Source organism: Trichoplusia ni, chromosome 1, assembly GCF_003590095.1.
Source record: "Trichoplusia ni isolate ovarian cell line Hi5 chromosome 1, tn1, whole genome shotgun sequence".
Taxonomy (NCBI): Eukaryota; Metazoa; Arthropoda; class Insecta; order Lepidoptera; family Noctuidae; genus Trichoplusia; species Trichoplusia ni.
In genome coordinates this window covers 3,929,351-3,956,388 of record NC_039478.1, presented here as the reverse complement: position 1 = coordinate 3,956,388, position 27,038 = coordinate 3,929,351, and the positions used below count along the sequence as shown (strand labels likewise).

At 35.7% G+C, this 27,038-nt stretch overlaps 2 long non-coding RNA genes and 1 other non-coding gene across 3 annotated transcripts in view; 2 read left to right on the top strand and 1 right to left on the bottom strand.

Moving 5' to 3' along the window:
- Positions 1–25,771, bottom strand: part of LOC113508723 — a 61,288-nt gene extending 35,517 nt beyond the window's left edge. The window contains exon 1 of the long non-coding RNA XR_003402043.1: positions 23,136–25,771. This is a non-coding gene — a long non-coding RNA (uncharacterized LOC113508723). The remainder of the gene's footprint in view (positions 1–23,135) is intronic.
- Positions 131–204, top strand: Trnai-aau. The gene has a single exon. It is a non-coding gene; the product is annotated as a tRNA-Ile (tRNA).
- LOC113508739 lies at positions 9,303–16,686 on the top strand. The gene is made up of 3 exons (XR_003402046.1): positions 9,303–9,992; positions 10,438–10,616; positions 11,735–16,686. It is a non-coding gene; the product is annotated as an uncharacterized LOC113508739 (long non-coding RNA).
- Positions 25,772–27,038: the final 1,267 nt, after the last annotated feature.

Here is a 27,038-nt window from a genome sequence, read left to right as displayed (position 1 = left end):
TAACGTTTTAGTTGCTTGTATGGTATGCTTTCACTTCTGGGTCCCTAGTAGAGTGAAATCGTCCTTGCGCCGAGATCGCAAGTATTGATTTTTCACCCATATGGACGAGCTTTTCACAGAGAATATCACCGGCCCATTAGCTCAGTTGGTTAGAGCATCGTGCTAATAACGCGAAGGTCGTGGGTTCGATCCCCTCATGGGCCACTTTCGCCAAAGTTTTTGATTTTTATTTGATCTTTTTTTTATTTATTTCTACTTAAACATGCTTGTAGTAAAAAGCATTTTACTAATTTATAAAACTTACTAGCTTTTACCCGCGACTTCGTCTGCGAAGACTTTCTTCAGACTTCAGAATTTGTTTCAAATAGAAATAAAAAATGGAATAAAAATTAAAGTTATTGCTAGCGCTGTAATTGAGAAAAATAGCTGAAGTTTTACATTTCAGTTATGCAATTTCCGAGGAAGCCACAGCCAGGGCCAGCAGCAGGTTTAGCAAAAATGTCTTGCCATTACTCCCCGGTGTGTGAAGAAAAAGAGTCCCACTTCACCACTATTTACGCGCTGCATGATTCAATCATAAACATATCTACCGTTGCTCGGCGAGTAAACCTGGCGCCATTTCAATGACAAAAGTATCTAAAGCTGTAATATCGTACCTAAGTTCTCTTATCACCTCGCTTGACAATCTTCCCTTCGCTGGGGTAAACCAAAATCCGCTATATTTTTTCCAGATAAGTTGATTATTTTGTCCTCTATGAACTTCAGAGCTACACTGATTATCAAGTCTTCATTCTTGCCTTGTAGCCTATGCGCGATATCGTCAGACAGTGCGTCCTTGTATTTATCCCACAGCTGGAGAGAGTTGGAGAGGCCGCAAGTGCTTGCTAAAATTGCAAACAGCTCTCTGAGTTTGTCTGCTAAGCGAAACAGTACTGCTTTCCTCGTGGTTAAGTCCCAGTGCTTGTCATCTTCCAAAGCCCACGTGTCTCACATGCTTCCCCGAATGTCACTCGTTCTAAACCATCAACTTTTTTCAGTGCCTGAAAATTCACCGGACCTCGCTCCTGATTGAGCAACATGCGTAAACAGTAACTGCACGGTGCATGGTATACATTTGACCTAGTTTGTTTCCAGCTTCCTCTACAGGAGTCCCCTGTACACGGCGTTTCCATTCTTTCCTTGATGCATTCCACATGTAATACTTCGGCACTTCAGGGTACAGTAGGGTTTTTGCAAAGTTTCACTTGAGATTTGGAAAAATGACGCCAATTTTGTCTTTGGAGGCGTCGCCGCTCAATCCTGGAAATTGTGCTCCTTGCAGTAAACGCGCTGACAGTGGGGTTTCTCTCGTGAAGTTGAAAGCCAAAGATTCGCCACGCCACTTCATTGCTGCTCACGTATCGGCCAGCCCTGAACGTTTGCACTTCACCTCTGGGGTCAATATCCACATTACCAGCTTCCCTAACATTGAAAATTGCTTGATGGGAAACTTTAAATTTTAATTAAAATGTTAGTCGTTTTTATTTAAGTCATTTAGAATACAGTTATTAATCTTAGGTAGCCGTATATATGAGAAGGATTCGCACGCCAAAGTTATTAGTACCTATTACTATACGCGGATAGCAAATCGTTAGCGCGTTTTATTAGTAATTCCAGAAAAAAGCGCGTTCTAACAAATAAACTCTTCAGCTGCAACGTAAATATGCGCCCTCACTCAATATACGCAATAGATAGTGATGGAACATGGACTAGGATATCAAAGGGTACGAAGAGGTCACAAGCCAGCAAAATCCATTCACTTTCTACTGAATACACATGCGATGATATTGATTATAGTACTCACTGCGTGTAGGACTAGTTCCAATAGATAAACCTGCACCAACCACAACCTGCCACTGAGAGATCATGAATGTCAGGAGACTGGGAGATACTAGTTAAGGAAATGGTATGAAGCTGGCCACTATCAAATAATGTTAACTAACATTTACCAGTTTTCGTGACTGTTTTGTATTATTCGTAAGTCTATTTAGTGAAGCTTTTTCTCATTTGTGTTATACTCCAGTAATTTTCAAATAATTTTATCATTTTGTCTGCCAACCACTATAGTTCATTGTGCAAATACATCATACGCTCGACCTCTGAGTGTCTTTACATAATGATTTAAAAATGTTGTTATGACCGTTTGAAGCTCAGTGTGTTTCATTCCAGACAGTAAACTGATCAATTCGGTACATGAAAACTATAAAATTGACTTAAACAATTTTTAAACCAAGTTTATATGTCAGTTCTATACTATATACCAAAAATTCAGTAGAAAACTGCGATAACTCTCTTGTACTAAATATACTAAGGCCAAGGAGACGAGATAAAAAACGTAAACAATCGGACCGTTACTGAGTTACATTGAGATAGCGAGGGATTATTATCCCCGTCCTTATCACTCGTTGGATAGTCATGTGTAGCTCCTGTTCGTTCATGTTTCCCTAGTACCAAATACGCGCGTGGTATCCATGGCAACCGAGGGAGGAGAAGAGCGTCGTGAACAAGTTATGTCAGAAGCACTACTAATATAAAACTTTTTAAAGGCAAATAAAGTAAGAGCAAAAAAGGTTAAATAACGAAGCGTGAGTTAAAAGTTACATAGTATAGAAACCCGGTCAGTTTGGTTGACTGGTAGACAATGCCTAAGGCATTAAGATGGTCCTTCAAGCCGGATATCTTCGTGCGACTTACGACGTTTTAAGCACCGAACGCAAAACAATAGGCAATCGAACGTCGAGTAATCGTCGAAAAAAAAAATTACAATAAATTAAACTAAACTAATATTTACATTTTTAAAACTATATCAATATAAAAAGAAAAATATACATTATTTACAAAGCGTCAAAAAAGACATCCTCATTCTTGCCAAAGTCGGGAAACATGCCTAGAAGGCTGCCTGCATTGCCACGTTGTACAATTTAAATTAAATAAACATATGGCCATTGTAATTATTTATACACGAAGGATTAAAGAGACAAACAAATAAGCGTTGGATTTTCCGTAGCCTGCGTAGTGGTAAAAAAGCAGTATCTTAATTGTGGATCTTTGATATCTACTGCTTTCTGCTGCGTTTCTTAAAAACCCCGAAACGGAGCTAGAATGTGGTTTAATCTAAAAATTTCATTACATTTTTCTTATTGTTTGTTTATTCCTCATTTTATTTCACCTTACAATAATATTTACGAATGGTGTACAACTCAATACTCAACGTTCATTGCATTAAGCGATGTGTCCCCTTCTTTTTTTGTCCGGGGTGAAACTCTAATGACTTCAACCCACGCCGAGGGCACGGCGAGGGGATATGTCGGAATCGCACCGACTAAAAACACCCCGGGCCCCTTCAACTGCCTGAGCCAGAGCGACGGGATCACTGGTCGATTGAAAGAAGCCAGTGCGTTTTTCCGGAAGCCTTTGGTACTAGGGTAGCATAAACGGGAACAGTATGAATGAATGCCCGGTCTGACGTCACTCACTACACACAATGACGTGTATTGGGAAAGCCTTTATTTTATGAAATGCTTAGTATAGCGTCGTCGATATGTATTTTTTTAGTTTTACCAATGTTTCTTATTAGTTTATTTAAATGATTACTGTATTTATTAGTTACCACTCAAAGTTCTCTTTAAATTTTATGTCGAAATCCATGAAAGTAAATAAAATTTCTTTTAAATCATTTATTCACTTGCGATAACAGGTATTTACAATTCTTAAATATAAAAATTGGCCTCTGTTTCCGCTATAGCAGCATGCAAGTATGTTTGTTTTGTTTTACAAAAAATATTATACAATTTAGAGCACATTATCATAAAATGTATTATTAACAAAGTTGATTTTAACGATATAATCATAGAATTCTTTTTGCTCATCTCCAATATTTCAACTTTAGTAAACAGTATTAATACTTTGATTGCAGCTATGACGCTTCCCTTTTTGCTTGTCAATTATTACATTTATCCAAGTTTGACCAATTTACAAAATTTAGTTCTATTTTATATTTCGTTTAAAATTTAAATTAAGTTCGTTTAAATTCTGTGGTTGATATAGATGAAACATTACGCGGGATTTCCCTATCCTGTGTTCTAAACCCAGTCGTGCAAACATTACACCACTACACAAAACGGGAAGTAAATACACTAACATCATAAATGTGTGCGTTTAGTAGAACTACTGTTTACACTCTGACTGCTTTCCGCAACGTCCATTAAAGGCAATTTCGTGTAGTCAGAAAGAGACGACAACTTATTGTTCGGTACGCCTAAAATTTTGACGTATAAATTTGCTCCTCACCCCACTGGAACGAGGGGTGGTTGGTACGACCTCCATAAACTCCTCTATTAGTCTGATAGCCTGGTACGTCTGTGCCTATCAAGAAGGCGGCATTCGGATTAAATCCACTTTTTCTTAGAACAATATTTTCTTAAACTAATTCCTGTGTGCGAAGGACCTTTATGGCCAATTTTATGGACTCATTTTAACAGTTTCAACCATTTGTTACCATGGAAAACTATCACGGTTGAAATTGAGATCTGGTGACAGACGGGCGCGGGCGGATAGCGGAACCTCATACTTATTAGGGTTCCGTTTTTACTCGCAGGGCATGAAGCCGGCTAGTATAAGAAGGCAGATGGTACAGAACCTCAGAAACGACCTTTTTTTTCGAAAAATGGGATGAAAATCTGTATGAAAGTATTGTGTCATATAATTTTTTAAGCTACAAGGATTAAGCTTAAAGTACGTAAACAATAGGGTGTAAATATGACACTAGAGAAGGTAATGTAAGAAATTGTAGATGTGTAAATAAATGGTTTTAAGTTTGCAAACAGTTATTATAATTATTTGTTGATACTGAAATTGTATTAGTGAATAAGTCGTTGAAGTGCCAATTATTAAATGAATAAATAATTATTAAGCAGAGTCATTTTAGCTAGGCAGTTTGACGCCCTGAAGGGACGAGAAACAAAATTAATCTAATATATAAAATTCCCGTGTCACGGTGCTATTTACCGTTCTCCTCCGCAACGGCTTAACCGATTTTACCAAATTTTATATGCGTATTCAGTAGGTCTGAGAATCGACTAACATCTATTTTTAATACCTCTAAGTGTTAAGGGTTGCTCACACAAAAAAAAATGTATCTTTTGGACGAAATTTTTTGTTTTTATTTTTTTTAAATTGGCATTAAAAAATACATACAACTAGAAATAATTTATTAATCAAAACAACGTTTGCTGGGTCAGCTAGTATTTATATATGTAGATCATTAAAGTTGCGGTGTTGCCCCGCGACCGCGCGATTGCGGATCTCAGTACTAGGAACACATACATCAAACAGAAGTTAGTAATAAATCAGATCTTTACTATCTCATGAAAAAGTATCGTTGCAAACTGGACTCTCTTCCAAAGGATTCAAGGTTCGAAGTAGCCTGATAAATTTTATAAGTGGGATTCTCTTTTACCAGTAACTTAGATAGATACCGGAGACTACCCTAAACAGTTCTCCATTTCCGTTCTCCGTTCTCCATTGATTACTATAATCATTCGTCAAATAATTATTTATAGGTTAGTGTAAATGTATTTTAGAACAATTGTGTAGTTGCATCAGTATTTTGTTGGCAGTTGGTGTTCCGCAGTAAGCCGGCTGCCGCCATTTTAAAATGTATTGAATAACGCGCCGAGAGGTCCGCTGTGTTCACAGCTCATAGAGCTTTGTGATGGTAAATTTGTATGATAAATGATATTTAGGTAACTGGTATAGAGGTGATGTATATTATAATTTACTCTTCACTCATAAAATACAAAATCAATAAACAGGAACTGGCTGTAAATCTGACAGCTTTTACTAAATCTAAGACACCTCATTTTTATAAATCAGCAGATTTGTCCTTCAGCTTTTTCATTGTTAATTTAAAATTTAAAAATAAAGTCCGTGTTTACTGATAGAATGCGGGACTGTATTTGAAACAGTTAAACATTGGCGGGACATGTATTGTTAACTTACTCTATGACGTATTGTGTATTCGTAATAATAAATTTATTTGATAACATAGTTTCACGTGACTTTTATATAAGCGAACGAATAAAAGGGCTTGTATATTTTTATGCCAAACACGATGCTCCTGTAGAAAATTTAAAAAGCGTATGTATCACATTTTTGCACTTCAAAAAAGAATGCGTGTAAACGTCAATAATAAAATAAAAAAGGTAAATAATTTCTCTTTTGTGTTGACAGCATTTTATTATGTTGAGTGTATTTGATTAATTATGTGGATATCAAACAGGCAAGTTTCGCTTTCTTTAACCCGATCTTCATTTTGACACCAAACACGACAAAACACTGACTATTTTAATTAGTTTCGATGTAACTTTTTGTCTAACATAAATTGTCTCAAACATAAACTGTCTCTTGTATTTAAAAGAAGTTAAATGAATATTTAGGTAAGTAATTTTTATTACTTTGATTTGATATCTAATTAAATAGTTGTGTTTTTTATAATATTTAGATACCACAGCAAGTTTTTAACCTAAAAGTTAAATATTTAAACTATATTTTGTTAGAAACTTACTGAATATTGGCAAACACCAAAGAGAGTATATATTTAACGATTTTACTTCGATTTTATAACCTGATAGCACGAGGAGCAGGCTTGCACATGCGCGGAAAATGCTTTGAAACAAGGAGTGCATAGGCATGAAGAGATAACGTGACCTTGATAGAGGAGTGCATCTCACACATACATCGTTAACGTGTTCACAGTACCCTACACAGCTAGCAAGCTTTCCGATAGCCTGAAATAGTAACTATAAACAGTAGCTAGTGACTAGGACATCATAAATTATGAGAGCATTTATTTAAGGTCTGAGTACACATTCACTTTTTTGTAAACTAAGTGACCTTTTGTTTTTAAATACGAAACAAAGAAAGAAGTATTGAAATTGACGTGTATTTTTTTAATTGAATTAATTTTTTGGTCCTTATTCATTAATCTTTAAAAGGGAGTGACCGAACGTTTGAAAATAAAGCACATAATTAATATTTAGCCACTTAAAGTTTTTTGGCGCCCAACGCGGGGCTTGACTTAATATTTAACTTAGCAAATTGCCATACATGAACTTCTATTATGTACTACACTTCCTATCCGTACTTATGGAACAAACAGATGACGATGACAATGCACCGATTGACGATAAATTTTTACTGTCGATATATCTGATACGCTCGAGGATGTCCATGCAACAGCTTTTTTTAATATTTAAAAATCTATAACCGCTTCCCCCACCGATGTACAGGTATAACATTTTTTTCTTCTTATCATCTAAGCTTTGCATCCCAATAGGTCTCAACGACGCTCGAGTAAATCCCCATTAAGCATCGTGGGCTCCCCTACTATCATATTTAATATTATTTAACGATAAAACTAAAGAAAAGCAGCAAAAATAAAAATTTTGAATGTACCTTGTCTAACCGCAAATATGTCATTATAGCAAAACTGAGGTACAGATTGTTCCACCGTTTTCTAAGTGTGTGCTTTTAGACTGCTTTTCTGAATGGCGGTGTTAAAATTTTCCGTGGTTAGTAGTATTAGAGAGTCGAAGAATTTATATTTTTCTGTTGTCAATTTGAGATTGTTATTCGGATTAGTGTTTCGGTAACCACTACCAGGTGCTTTAATTAATTCAACCCCCAGCTGGACCCCCATACCGAGGGTTAAACCATCTACTTCAATTCAAAATTTTGATTTTTCCTATTAGGTTTCGTGACGTTTTTTACATAAGTGAAATGCATTCCTTACTACATCCTAATTTATTGTTATTACTTAAGATCGAACAAAGTATTTTGTATTTATTATTTTACAATTGCCTCCTGGTATCCTTTCCTGGATATTCATTCATCTCTCATTTTCAAAGTAGTAACCGCAGAAACGAACATATATTACGCAACAGATAAGCAAGTACAAGGGCAGAAGAGGATATGAAGAGGTTACAGACTTTTGAATTCCTTTCACTTTCTGCTGATATTCATTAATAGTAAACAACTTAAACGCGTCGAGTTCCTATCGATAAGCCTATATTCGGTCACTAAGAGAACAAGAATGTTAAAAGACTTGATGCTTGTGAAGGAAATGGTACGAAGCTAAGCAAATCATGTTTTTATGACAAACTTATCGTTTCCTACTCGTCCTTTGTTTCTGATGATCTAGAAAAAAAGCAATGGGGACTGAACAAATAAAATACGTTTTAATCATTGCATCACTGGCCAAGTTTAAACCGATTAGCTAGTAGTTATTTGACATGTTGGGGCCATTAATGTGGAACCTCTATCATGTAATTCACATTACTTTTGTAAATATTTTAAGGAGGAAGTCCGTCAAAAGGTAAACAATAAACACCACGTGGTGGCCTTTTGAGTAAATCGAAATTCGGAAAAACGCCGAAATCTAGTACTAGGAACCCATAACGCAAGAAGAGGTTCAAATCTGATAGTACTGTTGCAAGTACAGTTCAATTATTTTACAATAGTGAACCCTAACACTTTCAGACTAAGGTTCATTTTTGCTAGCTACTGGTTAGCTGTTTAATCCTAGACTGACGAGTAGAAAACCACGTTTTTAGACTTCAGGATAGGAATTTGTAAATATCTCAGGATTTATGACATAAAATAGTTATGATATGACTTAAAAGCGGTGTATTACAGTATATTGAACATAGTGTAAGTGAATTTTGTTGCGTACACCCTTGCAACACGTTGGTTTTGAATATTTTGCACTCAGCGGCGTGCAGTCCCTGCTGACGCATTCAACTGACTGACGTACGGCGGGCGACGATCACGGTCGGTCGCCGCGTAGGGCTTGGAGTGTTTCACCAGGTGATTTAATAGTTATACCCATAAACATAATATGAATTTGCAGATGACAGATAAACTACCGATCGTGGTTTGTGAGGAGGCAAAGTAATAATACAGAATTAAAAAAGTTTATTCAAAATCATAGCAGGAAAAACTCGGCGGTTGCTAGCTAAGATGACATTACTGTTATTTTTTCCGAATGACAACCAACTGCTGAGACAGTAGTTACCACTCGAGCGTGAGCGCGACGACGCACTAGTGCGGTCTCGCTCACGCACCGCGGTGACGTAGCTGTCCCGCCCGATGCTTAGGTCACTACACTGTCATTCAACTTTTCAAAGTCAGTTGATATTATTATGTTCGACGCAAATACTCCTTTATTCTTGAAAAAAATCTGCATATATTTTAATTATTTTATTTAGGTGCGAAATAAAACTGATCTCAATTTAATTACATTCGAAAATGTGATTTCCGACCTGATATCCTATGATGAACTTACAAATCTACAAATATTAAATTTATGTTCCTCATTTTTCAGTAACACAAATACTTGTTCTATTTTGACGAAGTTGAGAGCGCGAAACAAGTCCAAGAACTGTGTGAAGCTCCGCCGCGCCTCCTGTGAAGCCGGCTTTGTTTGATTCATAATAACACTGTTGATACTGCCGTGTCTTTATGGAAAATGGATCATACTCATGGATGGTGAAATTATGATGTGTTTTTGTGTTACCGTTTCAAGCTTTTATGTCATTAATCACGAGAAATTTGCAAAAATCCTTCATAGACGCCCATTCATTGATGAAAATGTTGAATGAAGCTAGTGATCAAACGGTTAAAGTTCTGAAAGTTTGCATGCAAAACGAGACCTTATAGTTGAAGGCTTAGGTTATACGTTTCAGATAAGGCATGAAGTGGTATTAACGCTGTTGTTGATAATGCATGTAACTCTCTTTCGCTTCTGCTTCCCTAGTATTGCAAATAGAAATTGTGACGAGATCCGAGGCCCGGTCACCGCCGCCAGCTCGCTGCATACATAGGCAAAGAGCGCCTTGAATCAACCCTATCCGCGATTCTCAAGAGATGCAGGCGAAATATGCGTTTAGTGCGAGGTACATATAAAACCAGACATTTATAAAATAGTTTCAATCTTTCAAATCATTCCATACGTCAATTTTTTAAAAAGCCCTAGTTAACATATATTCTGCATTGTTTTGATTCATCGCAAATAAAATTGAAAAAAATCTTGTTTTGACGCCACAACGTGGGGCTTTAAACAACTATTAAATGTATGTGTTACGTCGAACATCGATGGAGACACAGTAGCTGAGTATTTTGGTGCGGATTTACGTTACAAAACTGATGTCTCCTAAGATATTTCCTGAAATTAAAAGATGTTAAGGACAACTTAGTACAAAGATGAATACTAATTACGCTTACAATTATTTTGATAAAGCTTAATACCATTATGTAAAAACGTATTCCAAAGTGAGCGTTATTTTAGACCAAAAATATAAATCGTTGGTTAAGGCAACAAACGCAACAATATTTTCATAGGGACGCATACAAGAGAGCAGCAACGGCGTGCACTGTCACCGCCGCGCCACGCTCCACTAACGGGACTTTGAGTGAGGCGCCGCGAGAACAAGAGCAAGGGCCTAGGGCTCCACATAACGTATTACCGTCATTCGGCTGCTAGGCCTGTTGAATCGAACCACAGTTGATATCCGTATCATGTAAGTCGCTTGAAGTTTGGGTAATTATGTAGATATCCAACAGTTACGTTTCGCTGCCTGAAACCACGATCTTCATTTTGACACTAAACACGACAAAACACTGACTATTTTAATGAATATGTAACTTTTTGTCTAACATAAATTTTCTTTAACATTGTCACTCGTATTTGAAAGAAGTTAAATGAAGAAAGAATATTTAAGTAGGTAACGGTTGATTTTTTGATTTGATGTTTATTTAAATAGTTGTGTTTTCTATCTATACTTAATATATAAAATTGAAGAGTTTGTTTGTTGGTTTGTTTGAACGCGCTAATCTCAAGAACTACTGGTTCAAATTGAAAAAATCTTTTTGTATTGAATATACCGTTCATCGAGGAAGGTTTAAGGCTATTTACCATCACGTTGCGACTAATACGAGCGAAGATACAATGGTAAATGTGGAAAAAACAGGGTAGATAAATCATAATTTATGTCTTCTAACCTCGCGGATGAAGTCGCGGGCAACAGCTAGTTACTTTGTAAAATCAATCAAAAGATTTTTTCCGAAAAGCCTGTTTTCCAGGCTCTTTTTAAACTTTTAGGTATGCAACTTGAGCAAAATTTAATTTATTTTCTTGGTTTCCAAAATATCTTTCCTAAGGAGAAAATATCTGATATAAGGTTAATATCTTCTTCCTTAAAGCCATTTAGCCTTTCATACAGGTCACGGCGGGTGGCGGCCTGAGGGGTGTTTTAATATGAGCCAATGTATGTCTGTTTAGATTTAAATATTCCAAGATACTCCATCAGAAAATGTCACAATGGAACAATCTGTTTGTCATGGGACAGTGTTTTGCGTCATATAATATTACTAGCTTTTTGCCCGCGGCTTCGCCCGCGTCAAGGTCAGTTATATCGCGTTTCCAAGAGAACTCTTCAAAAGTCCGGGATAAAAACTATCATGTTCTTTGTCAAGGTCAACTCTATCTCAGTACCAAATTTCATTAAAATCAGTTCAGTGGTTTAGACGTGAAAGCGTAACAGACAGACAGACGGACAGAGTTACTTTCCCATTAATATGCTATTCGCAAAGGTCGAATTGTTAATGAAAAATATCTGTAGTACCTACCTTATTGCAGTACCACTGCAGTACCCGCAAACAGCAGGACAATACCAGGAGCTCATAAGTTTGAAGGAGGTTCGAGGATAAAACCCCGTACAAATCAAATTGAACTTTAAAATGACCAAAGCATTGAATCCAAAATAAGATGGTAATCCTTGTCCATTGGATCGACAAGTATGAAATCACATTGATTAATACTGAATTTATTTTCATACAAACTTTGTGCATTAGTGTCATTACTTTTTTTATTCTTTTTTTTATTAACCACAACTGTGATAACTGCCTTGAAGCAAAGAAGCGGAATAAAATAAATTATATACTTTGAAACGAATTATATGTTGTGATATCATAGTCATGTTTGATATCAAAATGAAGGTCTCGAAATGAATAATTTGAATATAATATCAATGTTTAAGAATTTGTAACGGAAAACATATTGGATGCGCGCAGTTTGCTCTCTAAAAACCGAACGTGAGTACGATCGATATTACTCGGTCACCGCGGCGCCGACAGCACGTTATTTTCATAGCAGTAAATCGTCCTTCTTTTTATAATAACTAATGGATTTAGTAACATTTGCCTGTTTCAGACCAAGACCTTTATTTTGATACCAAACACGACAACACTACGACAATTTTGATATGTAACAGTGTAGCGCTCTGTCCAACGCGTTCTTCATATTTAAAAAGTTAAGCAAATAAATGTAACTTCTTTACAATGATATGATATTATACATGTAAATACTTAAGTATAGAACGATATTTGCCAATTAATCCTCTTTGATAGAATTTTCTTGACAATTGCTTAGAATAAATGTGAGTGTAAAATCAGTAAAAAGATCTATGAACACAGAATGGACGAATTAATTGTACTTTTAGTTATAAGAGATTGGATGATGGTGAGACATAATAGTCAAGTTTGGTATCAAAATGAAGGTCTTAATTTGAATATTGAAAACATTTTTCGAGAGTTAATTACAAAAAATGTACTCGATGCGCGCTGTTTGCTCCGAAAGAACCACCCGTGAGTACGATCGATATTACACGGACGTCGCGGCGCCTACTACGCGCAATTTTCATGGAAGTAATTCCTCCTCCTTCTTATTATTCCAATTTATTTAATTATATTTGACTATTTCAGATCAAGACCTTTATTTTGATACCAAACACGACATCACTACGACAATTTTAATTTGTATTTGAAAGAAATGATACGAAGCTAAGCAAATCATGTTTTTATGACAAACTTATCGTTTTCTACTCGTCCTTTATTTCTAATGATTTTGCAAAAAATAAAAGACGTTTTAATCACTCCATCATGCAATTTACATTACTTTTGTAAATATTTTAAGGAGGAAGTCCGTCAAAAGGTCAACAATAAGAGTGTCCACGTGGCCTTTTGAATAGATCGAAATTCAGAGAAACGCCGAAATCTAGTACTAGGAACCCATAACGCAAGAAGAGGTTCAAATATGATAGTACCGTTGCAAGTACAGTTTAATCATTTTACTATAGTAAACGCTAAGACTATTAAGACTAAGGTTCATTTTTGCTAGCAACTGTTTGGCTCTTTAGTCCTAGACCGACGAGTAGAAAACCACGTTTTTAGACTTCAGGATAGGAATTTGTAAATATTTCAGGATTTATGACATAAAATAGTTATGATATGACTTAAAATCGGTGTATTACAGCATATGGAACATAATGTAAGTGATTTTTGGTGCGAACACCCTTGCCATACGTTGGGTTGAAATATTTTGCACTCAGCGACGTGCAGTCCCTGCTGACACATTCAACTGACTAACGTACGGCAGACGACGCTCACGTACGGTCGCCGCGCTGGGCTTGGAGTGTTTCATCAGGTGATTGAATATTTATACCCATAAACATAATATTAATTTGGGAATAACAGATAAAATAAAATATTTGTTATAAATGGCTAATAGATTCAGATGAATTGTGAAAACCCTATTTCAGATTTACATAAATTTAAAGTCAGAGTAAAAACAAATAGTTTATGAGAACATTATCTTTAATAGTCATGGCATGGGTAACCCAAACGATAAAATAATCACAAGAAGATCCATCTCACAAGCGGCACACCTCACCCTTTCTGCATTAATCATTACTATTACTTCCTACCATTAATCCAGTGTCCATAATTTCATAATTTACTGTCGTTGTTTTTATTCATAAACCAGGCATACCCACGAGTTCAGATGTCACCAAATGAATTCCAAAAAGTAGATATAGCCATCCACCACGAATTATATCTTCTCTTCTAATATATTATATTCCCGAGTCACGATATTTTTGTAGTGGATTTTATTTTTATGACAATGACTTGTGAATTTTATTGCTAGTCACATAATAATCATAATAATCATCATCATTGGCCTATATTCGTCCACTTCTGGACATAAACCCCTCCATCAAGATCTTCTTCGGCTGCTAGGCCCGTTGAATCGAACAACGGTTATTATCCGTATCATGTAAGTCGCTTGAACTTTGATTAATTATGTGGATATCAAACAGTTACGTTCCGCTGTCATAAACCACGACCTACATTTTGACATCAAACACGACAAGACACTGACTATTTTAATGAGTTTCAATGTAACTTTTTGTCTAACATAAATTGTCTTTAGCATAAACCGTCTCTCGTATTTATAAGAAGTAAAATGAAGAATATTTCAGTAGATAATGGTGATTATTTTGATTTGATGTTTAATTAAATAATTGTGTTTTTTCTTTTAATACTCAGGTGCCACCGTAAGTTTTCAACCTTAAAGTTAAATGTTTAAACTATATTTTGTTAGAAACTTACAGAATATTGGCTAAAACGCCAAAGTGAGTATATTTTTTACGATTTTACTTCGATTTTATAACCTGATAGCACGAGGAGATGGCTTGCACTTGCGTGAAAAATGCTTTGAAACAAGGAGTGCATAGGCATGAAGAGTTGACGTGACATTGAGAGAGGAGTGCATCTCACACACACATCGTTAACGTGTTCACAGTACCTTACACAGCTAGCAAGCTTTCCGGAAGCCTGAAATAGTTGCTACTAATAGTAGCTAGTGACTAGGGCATCATTAATTATGAGAGCATTTATTTACGATTTCAGTGAACATTCTTATTTAAGCTATGTGATATTTTTCTTATATTTTGTCCTACGAAATAAGTATAGAAATAGACATTTATTTTTTATTCCATTTCTTGCGGCACTATTCATTTATTAAAAAAAGTGACCAAAACTTCAAAAATAATGCAACACCTTCTGTTCAGCTGAATTTTAGTTGATTTGACACCCAACGCGGGGCATGACTAAATTATCTATTAACAATTTCTATACATGACTCTATTACTTTATACTCCTCTACACTTTTTAACTGTATCACAATAAATTCTATGGAATAAACAGCTACTCATATGGACCACTTCACGATAAATTTTCCATACGGAGCGCTCTTTGACTATGCGTCAAGCTGGCAGCATGTGGACGGGCGTCGGATCCCGAAGCAATCCTCGAATTTAATACTAGGGACCGAGAAGTGCATGGAGTTAACTGTATTTTATCAAAAGCACAAGTACCACTACATGTGCAGGTTTGGTAATGTATAACCAAAACGTCAAAGCTTTGAAGTCTACTTTTGTGAGTGTATTATATAAGTATTAATAATAGTATTTATATTGAATAATAACATTACAGGCTGCCGAATCCATTAATCGATTTTTCAGTAGCCGGTTACAACCACTCTGAGTTCCAACATTTTGTATGTTTGAGTCTTGGTGTGTCTTCGGCTGAAAATGATTTGCTCAAGGTACAAACAAAACGGGGAAAACAGAGCGTTGAAAACGTTGCTATTGTAGACATTGCCAATGAAGAGTTTGAGAGGAGGTAAAGTAATAATACGGAATAAAAAAGTTCATTCAAAACCATAGCAGGAAAAACTCGGCGGTTGCTGGCTAAGATGCCATTACTGTTATTTTTCCCGAATGACAACCAACTGCTGAGACAGTAGTTGCCACTCGAGCGTGAGCGCGACGCCGCACTAGTGCGGTCTCGCTCTCGCACCGTGGTGACGTAGTTCTCCCACCGGATGCTCAGGTCACTACACTGTCATTCAACTATTCAAAGTCAGTTGATATTATTATGTTCGACGCAAATACTCCTTTCTTCTTGAAAAAGCTCTGCATATAATTTCATTAATTTATTTAGGTGCGAAATAAAAATGATCTCAATTTAATTACATTCGAAAATGTGATTTCCGACCTGATATCCTATGACGATCTTACAAATCAACAAATATTAAATTTATTTACCTCATTTTTCAGGTACACAAATACTTGTTCTATTTTGACGAAGTTGAGAGCGCGAAACAAGTCCAAAAACTGTGTGAAGCTCGGCCACGCCTCCTGTGAAGCCGGCTTTGTTTGATTCATAATAACACTGTTGATACTGCCGTATCTTCATGGAAAATGGATCATACTCAAGGATGGTGAAATTATGATGTGTTTTTGTGTTACCGTTTCAAGGTTTTATGTCATTAATAACGAGCAATTTGCAAAAAACCTTCATAGACGCCCATACTTTGATGCAAATGTTGAATGAAGCTAGTGATCAAACCGTTAAAGTTCTGAAAGTTTGCATGCAAAACGAGACCTTATATTGGAAGGCTTAGGTTATACGTTTCAGATACGGCATGAAGTGGTATTAACGCTGTTGTTGATAATGCATGTAACTCTCTTTCGCTTCTGCTTCCCTAGTATTGCAAATCGAAATTGTGACGAGATCCGAAGCCCGGTCACCGCCGCCAGCTCGCTGTATAGGCAAAGAGCGCCTTGGATTAAATCCTATACGCGATTCTCAAGAGATGCAGACAAATTATGCGTTTAGTGCGAGGTCCATATAAAACCAGACATTTATAAAATAGTTTCTATCTTTCAATTCATTTCATACGTCAAGTTTTTAAAAAGCCCTAGTAAATAAATATATTTTCTGCATTTTTTTATACATCGCAATTAAAATTGAAAAAAAATGTGTTTTGGCGCACAACGTGGGGCTTTAAGCAACTAATAAATATATATGTTACGTCAAACGTCGATAGAGATACAGTAGTTTATGTAATATGAAGTATTTTGGTACGGATTTACGTTACAAAACTGATGTCTCCTAAGATATTTCCTGTAATTAAACGATGTTAAGGACAACTTAGTACAAAGATAAATACTAGTAACGCTTATAATTATTTTGATAAAGCTTTATATCATTATGTAAAAACGTATTCCAAAGTGAGCGTTATTTTAGACCAAAAATATTAATCGTTGGTTAAGGCAACAAACGCAACAATATTTTCATAGGGACGCATACAAGAGAGCAGCAACGGCGTGCACTGTCACCGCCGCGCCACGCTCCACTAACGGGACTTTGAGTGAGGCGCCGCGAGAACCAGAGCAAGGGCCTAGGGCTTCACATAACGTATTATCGTCATTCGGCTGCTAGGCCTGTTGAATCGAACCACAGTTATTATTCGTATCATGTAAGTCGATTGAAGTTTGGGTAATTATGTGGATATCCAACAGTTACGTTTCGCTGTCTGAAACCACGATTTTCATTTTGACACCAAACACGACAACACACTGACTATTTTAATGATTATGTAACTTGTTGTCTAACATAAATTTTCTTTAACATTGTCACTCGTATTTGAAAGAAGTTAAATGAAGAAAGAATATTTAAGTAGGTAATGGTGATTATTTTGATTTGATGTTTAATGAAATAGTTGTGTTTTTTATATTTATATACTACCTTAAATTTTCAAAATAAAAGTTAAATATAATCGTATTTAAACTATATTTTGTTAGAAGCTTAAAGGATATTGGCTACAAGGTCATGGTGAATAGTTTTTACATGTTTTGTTTGCTTGCGTGCAACAACTTCGATAACACGAGGCGCAGGCTTGCACATGCACCGAAAATGCTTTGAAACAAGGACTGCATAGGCATGAAGAGATAACGTGACATTGAGAGAGGAGTTCATCTCATATATACATCGTTAGCGTGTTATCACCGTAACCTGCAAAAAATACAAGCAAATCTATACTCTATACTAATGTATAAAGCTGAAGAGTTTGTTTTTTTGTTTGAACGCGCTAATCTCAGGCTAATCTCACGCTGCGACTAATACGAGCGAAGATACAATGATAAATGTGGAAAAAACAGGGTAGATAGATATAGAAGACATAAATTTTAAATTAAGTCTTCTAACCTCGCGGACGGAGTCGCGGGCAACAGTTAGTTACTTTGTAAAATCAATCAAAAGATTTTTCCCGAAAAGCCTGTTTTCCAGGCTCTTTTTAAACTTTTAGGTATGCAACTTGAGCAAAATTTAATTTATTTTCTTGGTTTCCAAAATGTCGTTCTTATGAAGAAAATACCCGATTAAAGGTAATATCTTCTTCCTTAAAGCCATTTAGCCTTTCATACAGGTCACGGCGGGTGGCGGCCTGTGGGGTGTTTTAATATGAGCCAATGTATGTTTAGATTTAAATATTCCAAGATACTCCATCAGTAAATGTCACAATGGAACAATCTGTTTGTCATGGGACAGTGTTTTGCGTCATATAATATTACTAGCTTTTTGCCCGCGGCTTCGCCCGCGTCGAGGTCGGTTATATCGCGTTTCCAAGAGAACTCTTCTAAAGTCCGGGATAAAAACTATCATATGTTCTTTGTCAAGGTCAACTCTATCTCTGTACCAAATTTCATTAAAATCAGTTCAGTGGTTTAGACGTGAAAGCGTAACAGACAGACAGACAGACAGAGTTACTTTCTCATTAATATACTATTCGCAAAGGTCGAATTGTAAATGAAAAATATCTGTAGTACCTACCTTCTTGCAGAACCACTGCAGTACCCGCAAACAGCAGGACAATACCAGAAGCTCATAAGTTTCAAGGAGGTTCGAGGATAAAACCCCGTACAAATCAAATTGAACTTTAAAATGACCATAGCATTGAATCCAAAATAAGATGGTAATCCTTGTCCATTGGATCGACAAGTATGAAATCACATTGATTAATACTGTATTTATGCAATAGCTTTCCAATTTAGCTTTATAATTGCCCACTTGTTAAGACATTGAGAGAAAGACATAATATGGTAACTTTTCCGTTAAATATACAATTACACGATACATTATTTTCTTATATCTTAAAGGGTTTAGGCAGCGTTTTCGTTACCTCCCAAACAACGTTTTTTTTCAACAAATATCGTTACTTATACGGTTTCATCAATTTTGACCGATATAAAACGGAATATACCTACTTATGTGTTAATTCAGGGTATCACCTCTCTACATACCAAATTTCAACCAAATAAGTTTAGCCGTTGCTTAAAAGAATAACAACAAACATACATCCATTCACTCTCACAAACTGTACATTTATAAGATTAACTTTGACAAAGTTTCATACAAACTTTCATCCAATATTTTTCCCCTTAGGGGTGAAATTTATCAAAATCATTTCTTAAGCAATGCTTACGTTATAGTAGCTATATGCATGCAAAGTCTCAGCCCGATCGCTTTAAAATTGACAAAGTTTCATACAAACTTTCATCCCCTTATTTAACTCCTTGGGGGTGAAATTTATCAAAATTCTTTCTTAGCGGATGCCTACAATATAACATCTACCTGCATGCCAAATTTGAGTCCGATCCGTCCAGTGGTTTCGGCTGTGCGTTGTTGCATCACTATGTCAGTCAGTCACCTTTGAGTTTTATGTATATAGATTTTGTAAAATCTTTGAGCCAACACGAATAACGTTTTGAAAGTTACACAAAGCTTTTTATTAGCAAGGGTTCAAGGGAAAAGTATTTGGTATTAAAAGAATGTATTGATCTGGGTAAGTCAAATAGAATGGAACCCTACATTATAATTAAAACATGAGGCGTGGCCTAGCCCACATAAGTCGGATATTATCAACTCGACTGAACTTATCTGGCACCCAGCCCGAGAGTGCATCGCATCAGTACCAGGGTCACATGTAGCCAAGGATTTGGTCGGTTTTTCGCCGACGAAAGAGTACATTTTTATATTAATGCATTCGTGTCATTACTTTTTTTATTCTTTTTTTTATTAACCACAACTGTGATAACTGCCTTAAAGCAAAGAAGCGGAATAAAATAAATTGTATACTTTGAAACGAATTATATGTTGTGATATCATAGTGATGTTTGGTATCAAAATGAAGGTCTCGAAATGAATAATTTGAATATAATAACCATGTTTAAGAATTTATTACGGAAAACATATTCGATGCGCGCAGTTTGCTCTCTAAGTACAAAACGTGAGTACGATCGATATTACTCGGACATCGCGGCGCCAACAGCACGTGATTTTCATAGCAGTAAATCGTCCTTCTTTTTATTATAACTAATGGATTTAGTAACATTTGACTGTCTCAGATCAAGACCTTTATTTTGATACCAAACACGACAACACTACGACAATTTTAATATGTAACAGTGTAGCGCTCTGTCCAACTTGCAAAGCGTTCCTCATATTTTAAAAAATAAGCAAATAAATGTAACTTCTCTACAATGATTTGATATTATACATGTAAATATTTTAGTAAGTATAGAACGATATTTGCCAATTAATCCTCTTTGATAGAATTTTCTTGACAATTGCTTAGAATAAATGTGAGTGTAAAATCAGTAAAAAGATCTATGAACACAGAATGGACGAATCAATTGTACTTTTAGTTATAACAAGTTATTTGACTGATGTAGGAGTTGGATCCATATTTTTTTCTCTGATATTTTTCGATATCCATATCTTTTTAGAATTAACTACAAAAAATGTACTCGATGCGCAGCTTGCTCCAAAAGAACCGCCCGTGATACGATCGATATTACACGGACGTCGCGGCGCCTACTGCGCGCGATTTTCATGGAAGTTATTCCTCTTCCTTATTATTCTTATTTATTTCATTATATTTGACTATTTCAGATCAAGACCTTTATTTTGATACCAAACACGACATCACTACGACAATTTTAATTTGTATCAGTGTAGCACTCAGTCTAGCTTGCAAAGCATTCCTCGTATTTCCTTAGTAATAAATGTACTCAATAATGATTTGATATCTATACTAATATATAGAGCTGAAGAGTGTGTCTGTTTGTTTGAACGCGCTAATCTCAGAAACTGGTCCAAATTGGAAAAATCTTTTTGTGTTGAATAGACCATTCATCGAGGAAGGCTTGGCTATAAACTTTAACGCTGCGATTAATATGAGCGAAGATATAATGAAAAATTTGAAATAAACAGGGTAGGTATAAATCATAACTAGACTTCCTTAAGTTTTCAAAATAAAGTTTTGTAAATACTCGTATTTAAACTATATTTTGTTAGAAGCTTGCAGGATATTGGCTACAAGGTCACGGAGAACAGTTTTTACTGGTTTTGCAACCTCATCAGCACGAGGCTCAGGCTTGCACATGCGCCGAAAATGTTTTGAAACAAGTCCCGTTATCTCTTCATGCCTATGCAGGCATGAAGAGATAACGGGACATTGAGAGAGGAGTGCATCTCACACATACATCTTTAACGTGTTCACAGTACCCTTACGCAGCTATCAAGCTTTCCGGTAGCCTGAAATAGTTGCTATTAATAGTAGCTAGTGACTAGGACATCATCAATTATGAGAGCATTTATTCAAGATTTCAGTGAACTTGCATTTAAACTATGTGATATTTTTATTATATTTTGACCTACGAAATAAGTATTGAAATAGGCGTATATTTTTTTATTCTTTCTATTTGCACCATAGTTCATTTGTTTCTAATAGGGAGTGACTGAAACTTCAAACATAATGGACGTATTCTGTTCAGCCGAATTTTAGATATTTTGGCGCCCAACGCGGGGCATGACTAAATTATCTATGAACAATTTCAATACATTAATCTATACTCCTCTACACTTTCTTAATGTAACAATAAATTCTATGGAACAAACAGCTAATCATAGGGACCGATTGGCGATAAAATTTCCATATGGAGCGCTCTTTGACTATGCGTCTAGCTGTCGGGGCGTCGGATCCCGAAGCAATCCTCAAGTTTAATACTAGGGACCGAGAAGTGCAAGGAGTTAACTATATGTTATCAAGTTCAAGGTATCCGTGAAAGGTTTTCGGAAATTCTTATGATTAATGACATAAAAAATATTATTAATAAATAATAACATGATCTTGAACCGTGATATTATAATTCACTGGTATGGGCCAGTTTTTAGAGTGACACGGATGTATCAATACTGTTATTTATGAATCAAATAAAGCCGGCTTTGTGAGTGGCTGCGTCGACCTAAATCTAGTTCCTAAGCCCGTTGCACCCTCTAGCCTTTATAAAGTTTTATTGTAGTCCAGACGTCCCGATTTCGGATTTATGGTTAGTTATTAAAAAAAAAACTAAAGCAGCTGAAGTACCTGTATTCAAAATTTTATTTTTTTCTATTAGGTTTCGTGACGTTTTTTTAGATAAATGAAATGCATTCCTTACTATATCAAATGATATTGCTATTACTTAAGATCCAACAAAATATTCTTTATTAATAATTATTTAGTGTCTTGCATTCTGAGCAAATAAAATACGTTTTAATCATCGCATCACTGGGCAAGTTTAAACCGACTAGCTAGTAGTTATTTGACATGTTGGGGCCATTAATGTGGAACTTCTATCATGTAATTCACATTACTTTTGCAAATACTTTAAGGAGGAAGTCCGTCAAAAGGTAAACAATAAAAACCACTTGGTCTTTTGAGTAAATCGAAATTCAGAAAAACGCCGAAACTAGGAACCCATAACGCAAGAAGAGGTTCAAATCTGATAGGACCGTTGCAAGTACAGTTCAATTATTTTATTATAGTGAACCGTAAGACTATTCAGACTAAGGTCCTTTTTTGCTAGCTACTGGTTGGCTGTTTAGTCCTAGACCGACGAGTAGAAAACCACGTTTTTAGACTTCAGGATAGGAATTTGTAAATATCCCAGGATTTATGACATAAAATAGTTATGATATGACTTAAAAGCGGTGTATTACAGTATATTGAACGTAGTGTAAGTGAATTTTGTTGCGTACACCCTTGCAACACGTTGGTTTTGAATACTTTGCACTCAGCGGCGTGCGGTCCCTGCTGACGCATTCAACTGACTGACGTGCGGCGGGCGACGCTCACGTGCGTTCACCGCGCAGGTCGAAAACAGCTTTCCCGATATTTAATTCTCGTGTATTTTGAAAACTCGACTTCTGAGTTACTACAAATTTAAAGCCAGAGTAAAAACAAATACTTAAATCATCGGTAAAAATATTAGTCCTCACGAATTTAATAAAATGATAAAATTTTAACTTACAAATGTTGTTTTCGTATTGCCGTTGTTCTTCTTTATAACGCGGGTTCAAACTGAAAAGTTGAAATGTCATCAAATTAATTCCAAAACGTTTTATTCATTTCATCTCATAAGATGCAATACACCACGAATTGCGTTGAGAAAATGTGAGTTTTCGTATATAAAAAAAAAAATACTGCGTAAATAAATTAAATACATAATTTTATTGCATAAGTTGATAAAAAATGTTATGCAATAGCTTTGCCGCGGCAGTCTCCGAGGGCCACACGTTCTTTTTTTTCATCGTAATCCATCTTCAAACCAAATACAAGTATCACTAATTAGCTAATGTTTAATGATTACGCTGAAGTCGATGAAGCTGTTCTATTAATTTAATTTTTCGGTAGGCCAGGGCAAGTTTCTCCCGATTAGCTAGTTGTTGTTCGGGGTGTTGGGGGCATAAACATAACCACCATTATGAAATTTACATTACTTTTGTAAATGTGTTTTAGAGGAAGTCCGTCAAAAGGTCAATAAACAAGTAACGTGACCACGTGGGCCTTTTGAGTAGATCGAAATTCAGAAAAACGCCGAAATCTAGTACTAGGAGTCCATAACGCAAGAAGAGGTTGCTGACACTGACTATTATAATGAGTTTCAATATAACTTTTTATCTAGCATAAATTGTCTTTAACATAAACTGTCTCTCGTATTTGAAAGAAGTTAAATGAAGAATACTTAAGTAGGTAATGGTTATTATTTTGATTTGATGTTTAATTAAATGGTTGTGTTTTTTATATTTAGTTACCCGTAAGTTCTCAAAATAAAAGTTGAATAAATATTCGTATTTAAACTATATTTTGCAGAAGCGTGCAGGACATTGGCTACAAGGTCATGATTACTAGTTTTTACTGGTTTTGTTAGCTTGCCTGCAAAAACATCGATACCACACCCCCACCCCACAAAATGCTTTGAAACAAGGAGTGCATAGGCATGAAGAGATAAAGTGACATTGAGAGAGGAGTGCATCTCACACATACATCGTTAACCTACACAGCTAGCAAGCCGTCCGGAAGCCTGAAATAGTTGCTTTTAATAGTAGCTAGTGACTAGGGCATCATTAATTATGATTCAAGATTTCAGTGAACATTCTCATTTAAACGAATTTATAATTATATGTTTTACGAAGTAAGTATTGAAAAGGCGTATATTTTTTTATTCTTTCAATTTGCGCCATTGTTCATTTGTTTTTAAATGGGAGTGACAGAAACTTCAAACATAATGGACGTACTTCTGTTCAGCCGAATTTTAGTTATTTTGGCGCCCGACGCGGGGCGTGACTAAATTATCAATTCACAAATTCTATACATTAATCTATACTCCTCTACACTTTCTAACTGTAACACAATAAATTCTTTTGAACAAACAGCTAATCGTAGGGACCGATTCGAGATAAACTTTCCATATGAAGCGCTCTCTGACTATGCGTCAAGCTGGCTGCATATGAACGGGCGTCGGATCCCGAAGCAGTCCTCAAGTTTAATACTAGGGACCGAGAAGTGCAAGGAGTTAACTATATTTTATCAAGTTCAAGGTATCCGTGAAAGGTTTTCGGAAATTCTTATGATTAATGACATAAAAAATAAAAATTATAACATGAACTTGAACCGTGATATTATGATTCACTGGTATGGGCCAGTTCCGAGAGTGACACGGATGTATCAACACAGTTATTTATGAATCAAATAAAGCCGGTTTTGTGAGTGACTGCGTCGACCTAAATCTAGTTCTTACGCCCGATTCACCCTCCAGCCTTCATAAAGTGGTATATTATCGTTACAGACGTAACGATTTCTGATTTATGGCTAGTTATTAAAAAAAACTAAAGTAGCTGAAGTACCTACATTCAAAATTTTGTTTTCTTCTATTAGGTTTAGTGACGTTTTTTACATACATGAAATGCATTCCTTTCTATATAAAATTATTTATACTTAAGATCGAACAATATATTTAGTTTTTATAATTTACTGTCTTGCATTCTGATATCCTATCCTGGATATTCATTTATCTGTCATTTTCAAAGTAGTAACCGCAGAAACGAACATATATTACGCAACAGATAAGCAAGTACAAGGGCAGAAGAGGATATGAAGAGGTAACAAGCTTTTGAATTCCTTTCACTTTCTGCTGTATAGACATGCAACGATATTGATTATTGTAAACGACTTAAGGGCGTCGAGTTCCAATCGATAAGCCTGCATTCAGTCACTAAGAGAACAAGAATGTTAAAAGACTTGATGCTTGTGAAGGAAATGGTACGAAGCTAAGCAAATCATGTTTTTATGACAAACTTATCGTTTCCTACTCGTCCTTTGTTTCTGATGATCTAGAAAAAAAGCAATGGGGACTGAGCAAATAAAATACGTTTTAATCATCGCATCACTGGCCAAGTTTAAACCGATTAGCTAGTAGTTATTTGACGTGTTGGGGCCATTAATGTGGAACCTCTATCATGTAATTCACATTACTTTTGTAAATATTTTAAGGAGGAAGTCCGTCAAAAGGTAAACAATAAACACCACGTGGCCTTTTGAGTAAATCGAAATTCAGGAAAACGCCGAAATCTAGTACTAGGAACTCATAACGCAAGAAGAGGTTCAAATCTGATAGGACCGTTGCAAGTACAGTTCAATTATTTTACAATAGTGAACCCTAACACTTTCAGACTAAGGTTCATTTTTGCTAGCTACTGGTTAGCTGTTTAATCCTAGACCGACGAGTAGAAAACCACGTTTTTAGACTTCAGGATAGGAATTTGTAAATATCTCAGGATTTATGACATAAAATAATTATGATATGACTTAAAAGCGGTGTATTACAGTATATTGAACATAGTGTCAGTGAATTTTGTTGCATAGACCCTTGCAACACGTTGGTTTTGAATATTTTGCACTCAGCGGCGTGCAGTCCCTGCTGACGCATTCAACTGACTGACGTACGGCGGGCGACGATCACGTGCGTTCACCGCGCAGGTCGTAAACAGCTTTCCCGATATTTAAGTATCGTGTAGTGTGAAAACCCGACTTCTGAGTTACTACAAATTTAAAGCCAGAGTCAAAACAAATACTTAAATCATCAGTAAAAATTATTAGTACTCACGAATTTAATAAAATGCTAAATTTTAAACTTGATTTTTGGACAAATGTTGTTTTCGTATTGCAGTTGTTCTTGTTCATAACGCGGGTTCAAACTGAAAAGTTGAAATCTCATCAAATTAATTCCAAATCGTTTTATTCATCTCATAAGATGCAATACACCACGAATTGCGTTGAGAAAATGTGAGTTTTCGTATATAAAAAAATACTGTGTAAATAAATTAAATACATAGTTTTTATTGCATAACTTGATAAAAATACTATGCAATAGCTTTGCCGCGGCAGTCTCCGAGGGCCACACGTACTTTTTTTTCATCGTAATCCATCTTGAAACCAAATACAAGTATCACTAATTATCTAATGTTTAATGATTACGCTGAAGTCGATGAGGCTATTCTATTAATTTAATTTTTCAGTAGGACAGGGCAAGTTTAACCCGAATAGCTAGTTGTTGTTCGAGGGCTAAACATAACCACCATTAGGCAATTTACATTACTTTTGTAAATGTTTTTTAGAGGAAGTCCGTCAAAAGGTCAATAAACAAGTAACGTGAGACCGCGTGGGCCTTTTGAGTAGATCGAAATTCAGAAAAACGCCGAAATCTAGTACTAGTAGTCTATAACGCAAGAAGAGGTTGCTGACACTGACTATTTTAATGAGCTTCAATGTAACTTTTTGTTTAATATGAATTGTCTTTAACATAAACTGTCTCTCGTATTTGAAACAAGTTAAATGAGAAATATTTAAATAGGTAATGGTTATTATTTTGATT